The sequence below is a fragment of the Oryctolagus cuniculus genome, chromosome 6 (genome assembly GCF_051225735.1).
Source record: "Oryctolagus cuniculus isolate XC-2025 breed Fujian yellow rabbit chromosome 6, ASM5122573v1, whole genome shotgun sequence".
NCBI lineage: Eukaryota > Metazoa > Chordata > Mammalia > Lagomorpha > Leporidae > Oryctolagus > Oryctolagus cuniculus.
The window spans coordinates 692,260-712,154 of NC_142872.1; the positions used below are offsets into that span (position 1 = coordinate 692,260).

Here is a 19,895-nt window from a genome sequence, read left to right on the forward strand (position 1 = left end):
AATGGGGTAGACTCCCCTGACCACCACGTCTGGACTCTGCTGGACAAGCCCACTCCCCACAGTGGCTCCTGGCTCACCCAGGCTGACTCTGTGACCCATTGAGTGCTCGCTTGCTGTGGCCAAGCCGCTGCCAGGACAGCAGGCAGTGGAACTAGGGCCTGGTGCCCGAGGCTCTAAGGGTGACCAAGGGCCTCCCTGGCCTGTGCTTGGGTGGAGGGCCCGCCATCTTCATCTGCACCATTTCCAGGCCCTCCTTGGGGGGTCCAGGCTGCCAGAGTCCTCAGTGTGGGGCTCCACCTGGGAGCAGCTCCACGTGCCACTATTGAAAGGTCGCCTTGGGAAGCCATGGTGGAACAGGACGGGAGTCCAGGAGAGAGAAACTCTCAGCAGGTCTCTGTAGTGCCTGGTGTTGCGTTCACGGAGCAGGAGCTCGGGCCCAGAGAGCACGGGACGGGGTGGACCAGGCACTGACGGGCGCAGAGCCGGACTCCCTGCTGGTCTGGGGCATGTTTGTGTTGAGCCCAGCGCTGACCCCCTCAGCCTGTTCTTCAGTCCTGCCTCCTGGACTGTCAGCTCCACAGTGGGTTTGTGGGACCCCGGGGAGGGTGGGGACCCTGAACAGAGAGGCGAGGACTCCTGCCCCAGGGGACCTGACCCGTTCTGGAGCTGGGTTCTGAGTTCCAGCCTGCCCCTGTGGGTGCCACCAGGACCCTCCCACGTTTCTCTCCTGTACCTGGGGCTGCTCTGGGAGGCCTGAACTGGCTGTGGGACCGCTTCCTGGGCCACAGCGCACAGTGGGTGCTGCCAGCCTCACACCTGCTCCCTGGCCCGTTGGCCGCAGCTGGCCTTGACGAGCGTTGTTGGAATTCCTCTGCTCTCAGGTCTCCGAGGGCACAGGACACAGCTGGCAAAAGGTTAAGCTGCCCATGTCCCTGCTGTCGGGCAGGGTACAGTCTGGATGCGAGAGGCCCCTCCCCAGAAGGCAGCGCCCTTCCTGACTGTGGGAACTGGCTATATAAGGTCCCACACACCTGTACCCCCAGAGGACCCACCTGGCCCGGGAGTGTCTCTGGCCAGATCAGCAGGTGGGGGCTGCAGGGCTGGGGCTGAGCCTGGGGGAAGCTGAGACCCAGGATGGGCACCCAGGGCTGGCTCAGGTCCTGTCCAGCTGGGCCCAGACTGGTCATTCTCATGGCTTGTGCTCTGGCCTGTGCTCTGCTGTTACCAGCTCAGGACAGTGGGAGCTGGAGGGGCGGGAGGGTGTGGGCTGGGACGTGGTTTGTCTGTCATTAACTGTGCACCGTGTGCCACCTGTGTGTGTTCTGTGTGCTGTCTGTGTGCCCCCTGTGTGTGTTTTCCAGCTCTCTCTCTCTCTCTCTCTCTCTCTCTCTCTCTGTGTGTGTGTGTGTGCCATCTCTGTGGGCAGCTCTGCGAGTGCTGCATCCTCACAGCCCCTGAGCCGCACTCCCCTGCATGGGAGACACCAGCCTGCGTCATGGTAGGGCCCTGCCGGGTTGTGGGAGAGCTCGGTGATGCAGTTGGTGGTGGGAAGGTGCTCTGCTCACTACACAGGGCTCTGACGTGAACTGTAGCATCCCCGCACTGCTCACCCATGGGGTGGCTGTCAGGGCCCTGGGTCCCACCACACGGTCACCTCTCCCTCTGTGTGTGGGCTGTGTGCCCTGGGCTGGGTGTGGCCTCCGGGCCTCTGAGGATGAGGCTGATCGCAGGTGCTCACCTGGGGGACACGCCCTGTGCCCTCTGTAGGCTGGGAGCCCACTCAGCGTGCTCAGGTCTCCTGCACCCAGACGAGGCTGCAGAGGCCTGGAGTGGGGCCAGCTCAGAGGGCCAGGGTGTGGCCTGGCCACAGACTGACCACGTGTGCTGTGCCCTCTCCAGGATCCCCACGAGGCAGGGTTTCCTGTGGGGGACAAACAGGACCTTTAATATCTCTGTGTTGCTGTGACCCTAGTTTATGGGGTAAATGAGTAACGAGGCAGAGCACCGCAGGGCCAGCCGTCTGCTCTCCCAGGTGGATAACAGGAGGTGGTGGCCGTCAGTTGGATGACAAGAGAAGGTGGGCATGGTGGGTGTCAGGAGGGGGTGGACAGGTGGGTGTCAGGAGGGGGTGGGTGTCTCGTGTTGGAAGCAGTCAGTGCTCAGGAGGTGGGTGCCTGTGGTGGTGGGGACAGAGCTGCTGAGTGCCGAGTGAGTGCAGTGGGGAGATCCCAGCTGAAGACAGACACTGAGGACAGGGCCAGGGAGTCAGTCGCCTGCCCACTTCGCATCCGAGTGGCTCCACGGGCCATGCCCCGGCTGGGTCTCACATGGGCATGATACCTCTGCAGCTGTGGAGGCTGGGAGCTCCTGGTGCACATGAGAGCAGGTAGCGTGGGTTCGGGCTCTGTGCCCCTGGCTCTGTACCCCCTGAGGGTGACAGGCCCCCTCCAGCCCCGGCTGCCTCCCCTGTCCCTCCAGGTTCCAGGCTCATGGCCCCACCCAGGAGGGTGAGCTCCAGCACCATGAAGGGCATCCTGGTCCTCAGTCTCATCGCAGCACTCGCTGTGGCCTCCGGAGGTGAGAGAAGCTGTGTGGGACCCACTTGGGGGATGATAGGCGGGGGTAGGTGTGGGGAGCAATCCGGACTAGACTAAGTTACTCGAATTAAGACTTATTCTATGCATCTGCTCTCCCACAATATGGCGCTGGGAGAGAAGTAAACAGCTTCCGCACAGCTGCCTCCAGTTCAACTAATAAACTGTAGGACTTGCTCCTGATTGGAGGAGAGCAGCGTACTCGGCGTGTGGGCAGCCGAGTTGGGATTGGCGGAGGAGGACTATAAAGGAGGAGAGAGACGGCATGCACCGGGAACATCTATGGGGAACATCTAAGGGAACCCGTGCAGCCCCCGAGAGAACCGGCCGGCGGTGTGCCGCTCCCCTGCGGAAGTGGGGAATGTGGCCAGGGGGAACTGCCCTTCCACGGAGGTGGAAGGGATAGTAGCCAACCCGGGAAGAACCAGCAGCAAACCCGGGGAGGGCCGAGCAGACAGAAAGAACAGCGCAGGGTCCTGTGTCGTTCCTCCACGAAGAGGGGGAGCGACAGTAGGCATTGGGTGGATGACAGGAGGGTTAGTTGGGTGTCGGGTGGGTGACAGGAGGTGGTGGGCGTCGGGTGGGTGACAGGAGCGGGTGGGTGTCGGGTGGATGAGAGGAGGTCGTGGGCATCACCAGGCACTTGCTGGGATGCCAGGGGCCACCTCTCAGGCAGTGGCTCATGGGGTTCGCGAGGTTTCCCATGCTCTCTCCTTTGGAGCGGCCCCGACTGTGGGGTGCTGAACAGATGGGGCAGCTCATTGTCTTGTCAATTTGGGGGTCCCCAGAAGGTTGGGATTCATCCTCTTAACTCTGAGTGGGTGTGGTGTTCTGCTCTGTGTCACCAGATGGAGCCACGTGGGCTCTTTTGTCTCTGCAGGGGTCCCTGGACTGTCCACAGTGCTCTTCATTTGATGCCCCCTGTGACGGCAGCGTTGTCTCTCCATGTCCTGATGGCACCTATACCAGCTGCATCACTTCCTGTGCCAGCTGGCCTGCAGGTCAGCCTGGGCTGTGTGCCCCCCCACCCTGGGACTGTCCCCTGGCAGGCCTGGGGAGGGCTGCCAGGCTGGGAGGGAGGCCTGAGATGTGGCCGGGCTAGGCCAGGGCTGGGGGTCATAGAGCAGCTCCTGGCCAAGGGGAGACGGGTCAGTCAGGGATCATTTTGGAGCCTTCTCGGGGCTGTGGAAGCAAAGGCGGCTCAGGCGGCCGCTCTGCCCGGGCCTGCATCGCCCTGTTCCACTGCCTCACCGCGGGGCAGCTCCTGCCTGGTGAGTTCCTCCACACTTCTCACCTCGGACATTTCCACACTGGACAACAGCAGGCAGAAGAGCGCGGGGACCGTGCTTGCCCCTTGTCCATGTCAGCAATGACCGACACTGTTACTTTACTGTAATGTGTTAAAGTGAACATGTACGTGTGTCTGAAATCCCTGCATAATTTTTTCAGAATATACAATTTTCATAAACTTTAGAAGACCCCATTGTTGCATGGATTTAAAATTTTTCTTCACTGAAGTAAACTAATATTTTAATTCTATTTCTCCAGGAGCTTTGTGACGTGCCCTCTTGTATGTGTGTGTGTGTGTGTCTGGTCATTTTCCCTAGAGAAACTTCACTGTCATCTCTGATAAGAGCTTTTAAAAAGATATAACTAGCGTTCTGTTATCATAGCTAAGACATTAACTGTAACTCTGTCATTTCTTCTAATACTTGGGCCATCTTGAGTCTCTCTGGGTTGTTTGAAAGACACTGTGATGCTGTGATTAATATGCAAGCTAGGTCTCCGCATTGCCGTTTGCTGTTGGGATTGATTTTTTATAACAGCTCCTGTTCCATTCTTGGTTCCGTCCCAGGATGTGTGGCAGAAATGGGTGCATCTGTCCGCAGCCGCCCTGCTCTGGCTCTGACTGGTTGCTTCCTGTGATGTCATTCAGTTGTTCTCCTGTTGTTGCACATGGGTTTGCAGACAAGGTGCAGCAAATCTAATTGATTATTCTCACTTTTTAAAAAAGATTTATTTGAAAGTCAGAGTTACACAGAGAGAGAAGGAGAGGTGGAGAGAGAGAGAGAAGAGAGAGAGGAGTCTTTCATCCACTGGTTCACTCCCCAGTTGGCTGCAATGGCGGCTATTGCACTGATCTGAAGCCAGGAGCCAGGAGTTTTTTTCCGGGTCTCCCACACATGGGTGCAGGGGCCGACAGACCTGGGGCATCTACCTTGCTTTCCCAGATGCATAAAGCAGAGAGCTGGATATGAAGTGGAGCAGCCGGGACTCAAACTGGCGCCCAAGGGGATGCCGGCATTGCATGCAGTGGCTTTACCCGCTACCCCACAGCTCTGGCCCTGATTATTCTTATTTAGGACTGGGGGGTGGTCTCCAGGAGGTCACTTGGACCGCCCACTTGTAGGCCCCGCCCTCTCCTGGGTCTGCCTGCATTTCTGCTGCTCCCCTGCTGCACAGGTGTGGCTGATGGAGCAGCAGCTTTCTCTTCCCAGGAACCCTCGCCGCTGCGTCCAAACCTGCACTGCGCTGAGGGGAGCGTGTGTGCGCTGGCCAGAAGCCGCTGCATTTAGTATTTACATATTTTCATTTTATCTCAGGTGACACAGAGCCAGCGAGAAGTCTTCCATTTGCTTGTTCACGCCCACATTCCCCAACAGCAGAGGCGGGGCCAGGCCAGACAGGACGGGGAGCATCTAGGTCTCCGTCTAGGTCTTCCCGTGGTGGTGCAGGAGGAATTCTAGTCCTTGAGTCATCACTGGCTGCTCCACGCTGCTCCTCAGCAGCAAGCTGGAGTCAGGGTGCAGCCAGGACTTAGGGGGATCAGGCACTGCGTTAGGGATCAGGCGCCCCCAGAGGGGTCTCCAGGGCTGTGCCCACGCCTCCCCTGGGAGCAGCACCTGGCTCTCCCCAGCAGTTCTCAGACTTCGGGATCCCAGGGCCCTGTAGGACTCAGGTCTCCCACATTACTGAGGAGTCCAGAGAACTCTGGTTTACGTGCACTTCCCCTGTCAATATTTACTGTCTTGGAAATTCCAGCTAAGGAAGTTTATAAACCTTCATTAGTTCATCCAAAATAGCAAGCAGCACCTTACCCATCAGCACGTACTTGGCGAGTAAACACAGTAGTGAGGAGTGTGGCGTTGTCACATACCAGACAGCTGGAGGCTCACACATGTGTGCATTCCCATGTGGAAAACCCCACCCTGTGTTTGTGAGGGAGAGAGAATGAGGCACAGGCAGTGTGGTGCTGGCCAGAAGTGGTTAACTCAGCACCCCCAGAAGAGCCCAGGGCTTGGGATTCCTGAGTCCCCGTGTGAGAACCGCTGCTCGTGAACAAAGCCCTGTTTTTGTTTTGTTTTGTTTTGTTTTTTGAAAAGATTTTTATTTATGTATTTGAAAAAGTTACAGAGAGCATGGTTGGGGCGAGGTGGGCAGAGAGGGATAGATCTTCCAACCGCTGGTTCACTCCTCAAATGGCTGCAATGGCTGGAGCTTTTTCTTTTTCTTTTTCTTTTTCTTTTTCTTTTTTTTTTTTTGACAGGCAGAATGGATAGTGAGAGAGAGAGAGAGAGAGAGAGAGAGAAAGGTCTTCCTTTTTGCCGTTGTTCACCCTCCAATGGCCGCCACGGCTGGCGTGCTGCGGCCAGCGCACCATGCTGATCCGAAGGCAGGAGCCAGGTGCTTCTCCTGGTCTCCCATGGGGTGCAGGGACCAAGCACTTGGGCCATCCTCCACTGCCTTCCCGGGCCACAGCAGAGAGCTGGCCTGGAAGAGGGGCAACCGGGAAAGAATCCGGCGCCCCGACCGGGACTAGAACCTCGTGTGCAGGCGCCGCTAGGTGGAGGATTAGCCTATTGAGCCGCGGCACCGGCCATGGAGCTTTTCTGATCTTAAGGCTGGAGCCAGGAGCTTCTTCCAGGTCTCCCAGGTGGGTGCAGGGCCCAAGCTCCTGGGTCATCCTCCTCTGCTTTCCCATCCATAGCAGAGAGCTGGATCAGAAGAGGAGCAGCTGGGACTCATATGAGATGCTGGCACTGCAGGCGGCAGCCCTATGTGCTACCCTACAGTGCCAGTACCCCAAAGCCCTGTGTTTTAAAAACGAGGTTTATTTCTTTCTCCTGCTTGAAAACAGATTTAGCAGCAGTCACATACCAGTACACCAACAGTCAGGACAGGCTGGGCCCTCCTTTCTCTTCTCAGCCTATACCCCACACGCTCAGAGACTGGGCGGGCTATCGGGGCAGACCTGGGGGGTCTGGGTCATCAGTGGTGGCCAGCGTGGTGTGGAGGCCAGGATGCAGTGGCTCCGTCCTGACAGCACGGTCATGATAAGGCCTCTTCCCTCGCAGACTCTCTGACTGTAGGGACTGGCGACACCCAGTGCCCTTCTTGCATAGGAGTTAATGATGCCCCCATGTGTAGAGATAAACCTGCCATGTAACCCAGGAGAACGCTGTGTCGATGGGCTTGCAGAAGTCGTGCAAGGTATGTCTTGGGATCCAGTTCCTCCAGGGGTCCTGAGATGCAGGTTCACAGAGAGGTGGGGGAGGCGGCCTGACACAGGGACGGGGCCAGAATGCCTGTGAGCAGGAGAGAGGCTCCAGTGCTGTCTCAGGGCTGCCTTCTCAGGGCAGGGCTGCTTCCCCTGCTGCTGGCCCAGGGCCTCCACCTGTGCTGGCTGTCAGTCACCAGGCTGCTTCATTCCACAGGTGGGGGTGGGGTGGCTTCTGCACACCTGAACTCCTCTACCTGTCACACTTGGCGCAGTGCTAACTTAGCGGGCGGGGTCCCCTGGTGGAAAGTGTCACATTCGGCTTCCAAATCCAACAATCGTCCTTTCTGATGAAAGCAATGGGTTCTCCTGGGGCTACACAGCAGACCAGGTCCCACAGCTGCAGGCCAGGACCCTCATGGGTGGGTCCCTGGCAAGGGCAGGTCCTGCAGAGCTCAGAGCCTTGCAGGTCTGCTCCTCACCAGCAGGGGGAGCAGGCTTCCCCAGGGCCATGTGGGCATCAGGCATGGATGTTAATTGCAGTCCTGGCAGAGACTATCATATGTAACTGCCTAAATGGAATAATTATCTTCCCCATGGAGTATTTTCTACTGCTGACTCACCAACAAATCCAAGAATAAAGACGAGTTGCTCTCTTTCACATGAAAGTCACTTCAGTTACATCATTGTGTCTTTTGAAATATCTATTTTTAACTACAATCTAGTAGAATGGTAAATAAATTTATCAGTGCATATAATAAATATAATCTTCATTGCTAAATTCACTACAGATGGTAACAATATATCCATATAACCTAACATTTATTGCCAAATTACTGACTTTAATTAATTTATCTCTGGAACTTTAAAAAGTCCTGAAGTGCTTACTTTAATTTCAACTTGTTCTTCCATTTCTTTAGTTTTTATTGTAGTGTATTCCTTTTCAAGCCTAAGAAAAAGAAAAAAGAAGTAAAGGTATGCTTCCACTCATAAACTGTTATTAAATTATAATAATACATATATCAATAACATAATTTCAATTCTTCCCAGCTTATAACTTGAGATATTTATCTGAATAGTTACACAGATTCTTAAAAAATAACACTTCATAAATTACAAAAAATAAGAGCCCTATAAAAGCAAAGTATAGGGGCCAGCAATCATAGAGTAGTGAGTTAAGTTGCTGCGGGCAATGCCAGCACCCTGTTCTAGGAGTGCCAGTTTAAGTCCCAGCTGCTCCCTCCCTATCCAGTTTCCTGGTAAAGGAGTGATTGATAGCCCAAGCACTTGGGTCCCTGCCATCCACATGGGAAACCCAGATAGAGTTTCTGGCTCCTGGCTTTGGCCTGGCCCAGATCTAACTGTTGTTGCCATTCCGGGAGTGAACTACCAGATGGAAGATCTCTGTCAGTCTCTCCCTCTTTCTCTCCCCCACCATGCCTTTCAAATAAATAAATATGTGGGTGGGAGGGAAGTTATGGGGCGGGGGGAAGCTATTGTAATCCATAAGCTGTAATTTGGAAATTTATGTTCATTAAAAAACAAACAAATAAATAAACAAACATCTATTAAAAAAAAATTGCAGTCCTGGATTTCTTAGTGGTCTGCCTGGCTGTCTTCAGCGTCACCAGGTCCTCAGTGTACACGGGGCCTCCGTCCAGCTGGACTCTGGGGTCTGGACAGTAGACAAGGACCCACAGCTGCCCCCAGGTGTCACCCAGAGCAGCCCCCATCCCCAGCTCCTCACGTATTTCCGGAACACTGGGAATCCTAGCGGGCATGGCTCTTTGTCCTTTAAACTCCCTGGGATGTCTACACTGCTGTGGGTTTTACCTCCGGGGCTGGGAGCTGGGCTGTGCGGGGGCTTGGTGGATCCTGTCCTGTGTCCTCTGCTGCAGGGAACTGGGAGGTTTTTCCTCGTAGCGCTCAAATTGGGGAATTGGGTCAATGCCATCAAATGTGAACTTTTTAAATTGTTTTTGCCCAGGGTCACTTTTTAAAAAACTCAGCAGAGAAGTACACAGGTCCACTTCTTCCTTTAGAAAATATTTATTTATTTATCTGAAAGGCAGAGTTACACAGAGAAAGGAGAGGCAGAAAGAGAGAGAGAGAGAGAGAGAGATGTCTTCCACTCACTGGTTCGCTCCCCAATTGGCCGCCCTGGCTGGAGCTGAGCTGATCCGAAGCCAGGAGCCAGGCACTTTTTTTTTGTTGTTGTTGTTTCCCATGGGGATGCAGGGGCCCAGGGACTTGGACCATCTTGTACTGCTTTCCCAGCCATAGCAGAGAGCTGCATGAGAAGTGGAGCAGCTGGTTCTTGAGCTGGCACCCATATGGCACTGCAGGCGGCAGCTTTACTCGCTATCCCACAGCCTTGGTCCGGTGTCTTCCTAACACACTAGCCCAGCCTCAGTGCCCTGCCTGGCGGCTGAGGGCAGGAGCCGCCCTGCCAGGTTCTGGTGCTCTCCCCCCGGGCTGGCGCTCTCCTCCTTCTGCTCCGGCCCTCGCTCTTGCTCTGTCTGCACGCGGTTACCGCGTCCCTTCTGGCTGCTTTTGCCTCTGCTCAGCGGAAACTGAGGCAGGCAGCACTCCGCTCCAGAGAGGAGTGGGGTCTGGGCCCGGCCTGGAGGAGGAGGACCCAGGCCTGGTCCTCCTGGGTGAGGCAGGGGTGCCTGCCTGTCTACCCTGGGTCGGCCGCACCTGTCTGTCATCCCCTGATGGCTGACCTGGAGAGGCAGGCAAGTTCCGAGCCCCGCGGCCCTGGCCGTGCAGCTGACTGGGTGCTGGTGCTGCTTGCTGGGCCGAGGCGCTCAGGTGCCCCCGCCTCTAGGGACCACCGTAGTGTTCACGCTCTGGGTCAAAGGCTGCTCCGACATCACCGACGACCACTGCCAGCTCCTGTCGACACCAAACATCAAGATAGGGAACATCGTCTTCCAGCAGCTCATCTGCAGCGACGCCACCCAGATCCCGGATAACCTGAACTCGGGCGCGGCCCCAGCAGCCACCCCCTTAGCCATTGCCACTGGTTTTGCGCTGTTGTGGCTGCTCAGAGCCGCCCTGGCCCCTCCCCTGGCGCCCCGGCCCCGCCCTTCTGGGACAACTCCGGCCCCAACCGCAGCTCTGCCCTCCTGCTCCGGCCCCGCCCCTCCGTGACCACCCAGGCCCCGCCCCCAGCTCCGCCCTGTCCCTGCCCCCACCTCTCCAAAGCCGCGGTGAAGCTACACCTACCAGGGTCTTGCCTGCATCTGCCTGTGTCCTGCAGGCCTGGCCGTGGTGAATGAAAGAGCCCACGGGGGTGAAGACCAGGGGCGCCGGGCGCACGGGTGCGGCCTGGAGGGAACGGGTTCTCCGCCTGAAGAGCCAAAGTGACGCCATTTAAAGAAAATAAAAGAAAAAGCAGCCTCCGTTTCCTGCAGCTGACCTGAGTCCTTGTAAAAGCAGGCATCCAGGCATTCCCGAGACATCAAAGCTGACCGGGGACAGCTCAGCAGACCAAGGGCAGCTCATAGAGATTACAAACGAGGTAACTCCCTGACCCCAGGCCAAACGAAGACCCCCCCCATCTCCACCCCCTGCCCGTTCAACTGAGAGCAACCCGGGGCAGCCCCGTCCAGTCACCAATGCCCTGTGCTGTAAGCCCCCGCTGATGTAACCCTTGGTTTTTCCTTTAAAAGCGCTCCCAAACAAAGGCTGGGCCTTCCTCTGACCTCCGCTGCATGGCTGGTCAGACGAAGTCCCTGCCGCGCTTGTACTTCCAAATAAACCTTGCTTTTGCATTTCCGTATGATTGGGTCCTGATAGCTTCTTGGGGATCCACTTATCTGGACATAGTACGCCGTTAACAAAAGCCGGGGGGTGGGGGACCCGGTGTGGCTGTCGTCCTGCTCCTCTGCTCGCAGTCACCTTTGTGCACGTGCACCCCGGGCCGCCCACAGCCCGGATCCTGGCTCCTGGAGCCACACCACGTCTGGGTGTCCCGGATGCTGCTTTTCGGGAATTCCAGGACCCGCTCTAGGTCTCAGGCGACGGGCAGCTTGTCCTCTGATGGCCCTCAGTGGGGAGCCCTATGGGAGTATCCCCAGGTGGTGGAGGCCCAGGGACCCGTTCCTGAAGGGTCAGGAGCCTGGGCCACATTTCTTACCATATCACTTCTCTTAAAAATAATAGGTCTTGCAGAAGGAGAGGATAGAGAGGAGGAGAAAGAGCTTTTGTCTGCTGGTTTAGTCCCCAAATGCCCACAACAGCCAGGGCTGGGTGAGGCGTAAGCCAGGAGCCTGGAGCTTCCTCCAGGTCTACACATGGGTGCAGGGGCTGAAACACCTGGGCCATCCCCCGCTGCTTCCCCAGGTGCATTAGCAGGGAGCTGGATTGGAAGTGGAGCAGCCAGGACTAGAACAGTGTCCATATGGAGTGCTGGTGCTGCAGGCGGTGGGTCTACCTGCTATGGCACAGCGCCGGTCCTGAGGTTCTGATTTAACAAACAGATCTTGGTTAGAAGAAGGCGCAGGGTGGAATCCACGCCTGTGAGTTGGCCTCTGCCCCAGCAGCCCCTCCCATCCCAGGGCCCCCAGGGGAGGGTCGTGTGTGGGGCCTGGGGGCCAGGCCAGGGGAAGGGCTGTCCCCCGTGCTCACAGGGTGCTGGCCAGGGCTCAGCACCGTATCCTGGGAGGAGGTAACTCATCCCTGGGCGGCTCCACAGGCCCTGTCTTGGAGACAGCGTGGCCAGGGGTCAGGTCGAATCCCAGCCCCAGAGCCTTGGCTGTGGGACAGGTGTGGTCACAATCGGGCCCCAGAGGGTTGTGAGGGTGTCAGCCGGTCTTCCTGGGAGACACTCAGCTGCCCCTGGGCCCCACCCCCACACCTGCCCCCCTTGTTCCTGTTCCTGCCAGCAGCTCCCACCCTGTTCGCCTCCCTTTTCTGGCCCTCGTCTGCAGCAGTGGGCTGACCTCTCCTGGGGTCCTGGAAAGGCCCATTCTTATAGCCCTTCTCTCCAACGGGTACTGCTACCTGGAAGGGGGGGGTCCTGGCTTGTATGTGCAGTCCAGAAACTCCCATGCTGGGCGTGTTCATGGAGCCACACGTGAGGTTGGCACGGCCATGTCCTCAAACCATCATCACCCATGGGGAAACACCCCAGGTCCCTCCCCTCACTCACTCTCTGCCACCTGCCTCTCCCCTCCCCAGCCTCTGCTGGCAGCAGTGAGAGCAAGGGTGGCATGGGGCTCCCCCAACCCTCGCTGTCCACGCCGGCCCCACACCTGGAGACAGGAGTCCCACGAGGGGAAAGGGGCTGGTGGCTTTGGGCAGCACGGAGCAGGGATGCTCTCTGCAGAGACTCGCACAGTCTCCCATTCTCCTGGCCCTGGACAAAACCCCTGTTCCCACAGACTGGTCCTGGTAGGGATCACTGTGCACCGCCCTGTTGTGGTGACGCTCGCCAGGAAGGGTGGGTCCGTGTGAGGGATAGGGAGCTGAAGCAGGCGCATCAGGTCAGGCCCCCCCCCCCCCCCGTGTGACTTGGGTGGAGCAGTGTCCTGTGGGAGGCTGGCTTTGTGCCATACTTTCCTCTCCCAGTTCCCTGTACTCCAGCTCAGCAAGCTGGGGCCTGCACAGGCGGGGGCCTGCCAAGGGCTGGGAGCAGAGGTGCTACATCCCCCAGCCCCAGGGAAGGCCTGGAGGGAGAGTGGGCCTCGGCCCTCTGCTTCCCCAGTCAGGATCAGTGTGGTGGTGGACCCTCCTCCCTGTCCCAGTTCCTCATTCAGAACCTCTTAGCTTGGGCAGCGTGGTCTGTGGGCTTCAGGGTGGGATGAAGGATGTCACAGGGCTGGGAGGAACTCGGCCTGCCTCTCCATGAGCATGGTGGCCTGGGAGCCTGAACTTGGCCATGCTTCCTCCTCCAGGGCCGGCCTTGGGTGCCCGTCACCCCGACCTTGGTTCTGCTGCTGCTGGGAGTTGACCCCGCTGCCCATCTTCCTGCCTTCAGGACTTCCTCTGGTTCTTTGTTTACTTGGACTCTGGGGGCCTCATTTGCATCCCCGACCCCCTCTTGCCCACTTCCATGTTTTCTTCCCTCTGAACTGTTTACAAATAAAACTGCATTTTGTCTTTTCTGTTGTTGGCATTGAGTCTTTCTTTCTTTTTATTTCTGCTGTAAACTAGTGAGTAGCTTTCTGCCTGGACGCACCAGCTTCTGCCTGTCTGCGTATTGATTTAAGTTGCTGTCCAGGACCAGGTAAAGGATTCTCTCCCCAGCCCCACGCCCTTGAGGCCGGAGTGCTGCAGGGAGCCAGGAAGGCCGCACCTGCGTGAGCTCCCACCGCTCGGTCAGCTCCAGGCTGGGCGTCTGTGCTCTGTCCGAGGCTCGCTCCCCACACTGAGGGCCCCTGGGGGCTGGGCCACACGGGCAGTCTGTTGTCCTGGGTGCTCTGTCTGGGCACTGCGGGTTTCTGGATGCTGTCCAGCTGGGCCGCCTCCCAGAGTTGCCCACTGTGGACACCTTCCTGCCACGTTGCTTTCCTCACCTCCCATCTCTCCACCATGTGGGCCCTGCCCACTCTGCTGTCAGCTGCGTGGGACCCAGGGCGTGTTTTCTTGGCCTCTGTCCTGTGGGCACTGGGTTAGCTGCAGTATTTTGCAGTCACAAACAACGCTTCCATAGTAGCTAGCTGTGAGCACCCCACTTTCATGCTGCTGGCCACGTGGCTGCTTCTCTGAGCCATTCCCGGGCCATACTCGTGAATCCTGGGCGTGCTCTGCTGGGGCTCCCAGACCGCCCTGTGGGGGTGGTGGGACCTGCATTTTAATGGTTGGCCTGTTTTTGATGCCCTGCCACACCCCGCACTATCTTGTAAGTTTGAGGTCTGCTAATCTGATTGGTGAGAAGTAGTTTGAACATTTGTCTTATGTTTAAAGGAAATTATATATATACATATATAATCAATCAAGCTATCTATAATGTCTGTGTCTCCTTCCTACTTTTTTTCTGTGGGAGTTTGGTTCTTTACCCCTTGTTTAGAAAGTATTAGGAAACTGGCGCAGTTTTAGCCAGGTGGCCACATGGCCCAACCTCTGTGGTCAGGCTCCACCCCTATCTTAATGAGATTTGCTGTTCCTGCTTCCCTGCCCGCCCTTGGGCAAAGTTTTAAAAGGGCCAGTTCCTGAACACTGTGCTCTCTTGGCCCTTCCCTCCTGCGTTCTCTTGGTTCCTCTCTCTAGCCTCCTCCTCTGGTCTCTTGGCTCTCTCTCTGCTCTCTCCTCTCATCACCTCTCTCTTCTCTCCTTGCTAGCTCCTCTCCTCTCTCTCTCTCTTATACTCTCTCATTTTCCCTTCGCCACTCCTTCACTCCGGTCTGTTGGGTGTTCCCCAATAAACCCTTTCCCTTATTCTGGCGCTGGGTGTGTTTTGTGATGGCTAACATTAATATATAACAGAAAGCATTTATATTTAATTGGGGAAGCCAATATTGTAATACTCTCACCAGGGGTGAGATTCTAAGTTTATCAAAATGTCATAATATTTTATCTTGCTTAGGTTATATATCATAATTATGATAGGAAATTAAAGAATTACTCATATTATCAGGGCTTCATGAGGGTTAATAGAACTAATGCACATTTGTAAGCGCCACAGCTGAGAAGCCAGTCATCACGAACAGACGTGGGCAGGTGCGTGCTGCGGCCTGGCGACTGCTCCGTGTAGGTTTGTGGTTGAAGTTCTGGCATTCCTTGCCTTCAGGTTATGGTGATGGCTTCACTTTGTGTAATTTAACTTTTCCTCACTCCGTAGGATTTGGGAAGATAGAAAAGTTCGTCAAAAATGGAATTAAAGATAAGTTGAGGGGCCGGCGCTGTGGAACAGTAGGTTAACACCCTGGCCTGAAGCGCTGGCATTCCATATGGGCGCTGGTTCAAGACCCAGCTACTCCACTTGCAATCCAGTTCTCTTCTGTTGCCTGGGAATGCAGTAGATGATGGCCCAAGTGCTTGGGCCCCTGCACCCGCATGGGAGACTCGGAAGAAGCTCCTGGCTCCTGGCTTCAGCCTGGCCCAGTGCTGCCATTGTGGCCATTTAGGGAGATTCTCCCACCCCATCCCTGTAACTTTGCCTTTCAAGAAAATAAAAATAAATTTTTTTAAAAAAAATTACGTTTGTTTTGGTGCAAAACATTTTTGAAATCCATGAACAAGGACTGGCGCTGTGGTGTAGAAGAAAAGTGGCCGCCAGCAGTGCTGGCATCCCATATGGGCGCCTGTTTGAGACCACCCAGCTTCTCCACTTCCAATCCAGCTCTCTGCTGTGGCCTGGAAAAGCAGTAGAAGATGACCCAAGTCCTTGGGCCTCTGCACTCGCATGGGAGACCCTGAAGAAGCTCCTGGCTCCTGGCTTTAGATCAGCACAGCTCCGGCTGTTGCGGCCATCTGGGAGTGAACCAGTGGATGGAAGACATATCTCTCTGTCTCAGCCTCTGTCTCTCTGTAATTCTGCATTTCAAATAAATAAATATATTTTTAAAAGATTTATTTATTTATTTGAAAGCCAGAGTTACACAGAGAGAGGAGAGGGAGAGGTCCTCCATCCGCTGGTTCACTCCCCTGATAGCTGCTACGGCTGGAGCTGAGCCGATCAGGAGCCAGGAGCTTCCTCCGGGTCTTAAAATGCGAGTGCAGGGGCCCAAAGACTTGGGCCATTTTCTACTGCTTTCCCAGGCCACAGCAGAGAGCTGGATCAGATGTGGAGCATGCGGGACTCCAACAGTCACCCATATGGGGTGCCGGCACTGGAGGCAGCAGCTTTACCCGCTACGCCACGGCGCTGGCCCCATTAATAATTTTTTTTTAAAAAAAGAAATCCATGCCCAGTTTTCCCAGAGCATTCATTTCCACGGACTTTTTGAGAGCTCCTGGAATGCCTACGTTTCCAAGGTTCTCTTGCTCCCCGCAGACTCACTTTCTGAAGTACTCGTGGTATTGGGAGACCCGCCACTAGGTGGCACCATTGCCTTATGCTAAGCGGAAATCTCCTAACCTGGAGTTACACTTGGCGGACCACCAAGCGGTAAATACACCTGCTGATATAAATGCGGTCACCGTCGGGGTGCCGACGACCTCCCCGCTCCCTGGACAAACTCCTCCGCGCTCTCCTGCCCATCACCCACCTTGCTGTCGACACCGCGGACCAGACCCGGGCCCACCCGGCTGAGTGCGGGCGGCAGCTGTCCTGGGCAGCGCTCTTCTCCCGGAAGCCGGCAGACCCTGGTTGAGACAACCGCAGGGTGTCCAGCAGGCCCCCGGGTCCCGTCTAGGACGGCTGCGGTCGGTGGCCGGGCCTCTGAGGCCCTCACAGAAACTCGGCTATGCCGGGCGCGTTTCCTGTCTGGCGTCTTCCTCAGGCCCGCTCCGGGAGGCGCGTGCCCGTTGCTCTGGGCGCGGGTCACTCGCTCGCCCCCCAGGGACCGAGCGCAGCTTGCCCGTGGATACTGTCGCTGACCTTCATCCAGCCGAGGGTTTCCGGTCTTTTGTGCCAGCACGGTGGCTCCAGGGTGACTTTCTGGACAGGTGTCCGCTGGGTCCCTCCGGCCGCTCTGAAGCAGCCACTGTCGCCCTTTTGCTGGGTCGGTCAGTCTGCTGGCCGGCTCAGGGCCGAGCCCAGCGGGCCGGCTTGTTCAGCGTCTTGGGCACATAAGGCCCCGCAGCAGGGGCGCTGCTGTTGGGTCAGGTGTTGCGGGGAGTGTAGAGAAAGTCGTCTCTAAGCAGCGAAAAATCTGGGGCTATTTTAAGATTGAGAACCTCAGGCTTGCGAGCGAACGACTCGCAGCGGCAGGGAAGCAATAAGGAACGCAGGGGCGTGCACAGGGCCCACCTGCGCTCCTCCGTGCTCACGGGGCACTGCAGGCCGCCGCCCTCCTCACTGGCGCCCCCAGGGGCTGCTCCTGCCGCCGGGAGCTGTCAGTCTGTGGCTCCGTAACTCCCCCAGCCCCCGTTTCCTAATCTGTGAAGTGGGAGTCACGGCAGAACTCACCCGGGTGTTGCTGCGAGACGAGAGGTGGGGGGTTAATGCGGGACAGTATTTAGAGCAGATGTTCAATACATTAACTGAACGGTCATTCTGCTAAGGACATCAGAAAACAAGACTGCCATCACCTTCTGCGCTCCAGGTCCCCCTCGGGCACCCTGGCCCCGCCCACACCCAGGCTCCTCCCACACCCGGACCAGCCCACACCCGGCTCCTCCTACACCACACCCCCGGCCTCCTCGCCGCGGCTACCAGGGAGCAGCCCTTGCTGCCCGCTGCTCCGGGCCTCTGCTAGAACGTTCTTCCCGCGTTCTGTGGCCTCGGCCCCCTGGTTCTGAGCTCTGCTCCACAGCCCCTTTCCCAGAGGCCCGGAGGAAGGGGTGGTCTGGGGGCCCCGGGGCCGCCCCCCGCCACCTGGGTCTCGCCCTGCCCTCTCCCACGTCTCCTGGACGCCTCTGGCTTTGTGCTTGCACGCTGCTGGCGTGTCCTGCTCCCGGCCTCTGGAGGGGACGTTTGTTGATGGACGTCCCCAGCCCTCAGAATGCGCCTGGTGTGCACGGGGGACGGCACCCGCCTTCTGAGCCTCCAGCCTCGGCCGGGCTGGACGCCGACACCCCGGGTCCCTGGCCTGCCTTGCCGCCTGTGGCAGCGTGGTGTGGGACCGCCCAGCCCCGGAGTCCCCACTGCTTGCCGCGTTTCTGGGCGCCGTTCCCCCACAGGTGTGCTCCTTTGCAGCTCTCGCCCCCAGTGCGCCTGGGCTGCCGACGCCTGAGCTCCCCGGTATTTGGCTTGTAGATAAATCCGCACACACACACACACTCCCGTTGTTGAGGTGGCTGCTCCTGTAACATGGGTCAGCCCCCGCTGCCCTTCCGTCTTCACGCAGAGCCTGGCCTGCTTCCTCCCCTGCCTGGCTCCGGTCCAGACAGGGGCGCTGTCACTTAAGATGCACCTCACCTTTGGAGGGAGGCAGACGGCCTGGGCTCCCCCTCAGGCTCAGGATTCCAGGGTGAATCACGGTGCTTATCTACATCCCGCGCCAGAGCGCCTGGTGTGAGTTTCGGCCCTGGCTCAGACTTCAGTGCAGACCCTGGGAGGCGCTGGCGGTGGCCTGGGTGAGTGGGTGCCTGACACCCACCAGGGACACCTGGGCTGAGTTCCCGCCCTGTCAGCAGTGTCTGTACCACCCAAGTATTCTTAAAGGAAGGGGTTTGCAGTCTCAAAACGCAAGCCTGGAGAGCAGCTCGCTCACTCCCTGTCTTGTGTTAGTTTTACTTTTCTGAGTTTCATTTTCCTCCAGGAATGACAGTGATGTCCGAACGGGCGGCCTGTGTGGGCTAACTGCTGAGCTGGGACGCCGCAGCCGGCGGCAAAGGGCAGAACCACAGGAAATCGGCGCACCCGGCGGCCTTGCTGCTTCCTGCTTCCCCGGGCACAGCCTCAGGAGCTGCTGGGCCCCCGCTCAGGCTTGGTGTCTGCAGCCGGTGTTTCCTGGAGGGCCGCTGGGCCCCCGCTGGCCTTCCGGTGCTGGTCAGGTCTTCCTCTAGAGGCCACCTTTAAAGCTGCCTTCCAGCCGTCTGTTTACCGAGTCACGCCCACAAGACCCCCAGCAGCTGCCGGGCTCCAGCCAGTCTACCCTTGTGCACCAGCTGTGCCGCAGCAGCCCTGGGCAGACGCCCCGCCCTGCGCCACAGCCCGGAAATCTGTACCCACACAGCGATTTCGCTGCGTTCTGCTTAATTTCACCCGCGTGTGCCACGGCACCTAGTTCCTCGCAACAACATCATTGAAAGACAGCCCTGCTGAGAGCCTCGCGTCCCATGGCCTGGTTTTCTTCATCCAGCCGTTCTTCTGCCGTCCCAGACATTTTTATGGCTGGCACTCTGTCAGACACACATGTGATGGTGCAACCAGCTCGGCTGTAAGGAGCTGTTAGCAGACGGAAAGCCTTTTCCCCATGAAAGGGCTGGGGGAGCCGGGGCTGCTGCCGCTGTGGAAACTGCGGTTCCCGTTTCGCAGTCTCTTGTGCAAGTTCTGCAGGACCCTGGAAAGATGACACGCGCTCAGCGCAGCCCCAGGAGATCCTGGCTTTAAACTGCCCCAGAGATGAACAACCGCGCTGTCACTCTCAGCAAAGCTCGGGCACGGTGTGATCTCTGTGTTGCGCTGCTCCGAGGGTCAGGTGCACAGGTGCCTGGCGCTCCTGAGATCAGAGCAGAAGGAGCTTGGTGGAGAATGAGTGGGACCCCGTCTGATTTTGATGTCCCTGTGTCTTCTAAAGCGTTGCTTTGTTTTCGATAAGGCTTAATTTTAATCTGGAACATGACCTATTGAGAGAGAGAAAAAAAGAAAATTAGTTGGCAGAAGACTATGGTATTTCCAAAGCAGAAGCACACATGGGCAATAAGCCTGGGAACGGTACTCAACATCCTCGGCTGACAGGGAAATGCAAACCAAAACCACAATCACTTTACCCCAGCAGGGACAGCTCTGAGAAGGGCAGATGGCATGGTGCTGTGAGGGCGGGGAGAGGCCGAACCCTCCTGCACTGCCTGGATTACCAACGCGGCAGCCACGCTGGGAAACAGCCCAGTGTAGAGCCGCCTCTGACACAGCAGGTCCACTGGGGGGTTTAGAAGGCATCTGTCACAGACACCTGCACGTGTGCACGAGAGAACACGCACAGCACAGCACAGAGCAGCACCTCGTAATCACACAGAAACAACTCTGCTCCTGCACCCTGGGCATAGACGACTATTTGTCTAGGGCTGGGGATGGGCTGAGGGGT

At 57.3% G+C, this 19,895-nt stretch overlaps 1 long non-coding RNA gene across 2 annotated transcripts; it reads right to left on the minus strand.

Annotated features, from left to right (window-relative positions):
* Positions 1-7,980: 7,980 nt before the first annotated feature.
* Positions 7,981-10,447, minus strand: LOC149125874 (uncharacterized). Of its 2 annotated transcripts, none has more exons than XR_016234986.1 (3): positions 10,324-10,447; positions 9,819-9,990; positions 7,981-8,041 (listed from the first exon to the last, which is right to left on the minus strand). It is a non-coding gene; the product is annotated as an uncharacterized LOC149125874 (long non-coding RNA). The 2 variants fall into 2 exon arrangements; XR_016234987.1 differs by lacking the exon at positions 7,981-8,041 and adding an exon at positions 9,143-9,382.
* Between the last annotated feature and the right edge of the window lie 9,448 nt (positions 10,448-19,895).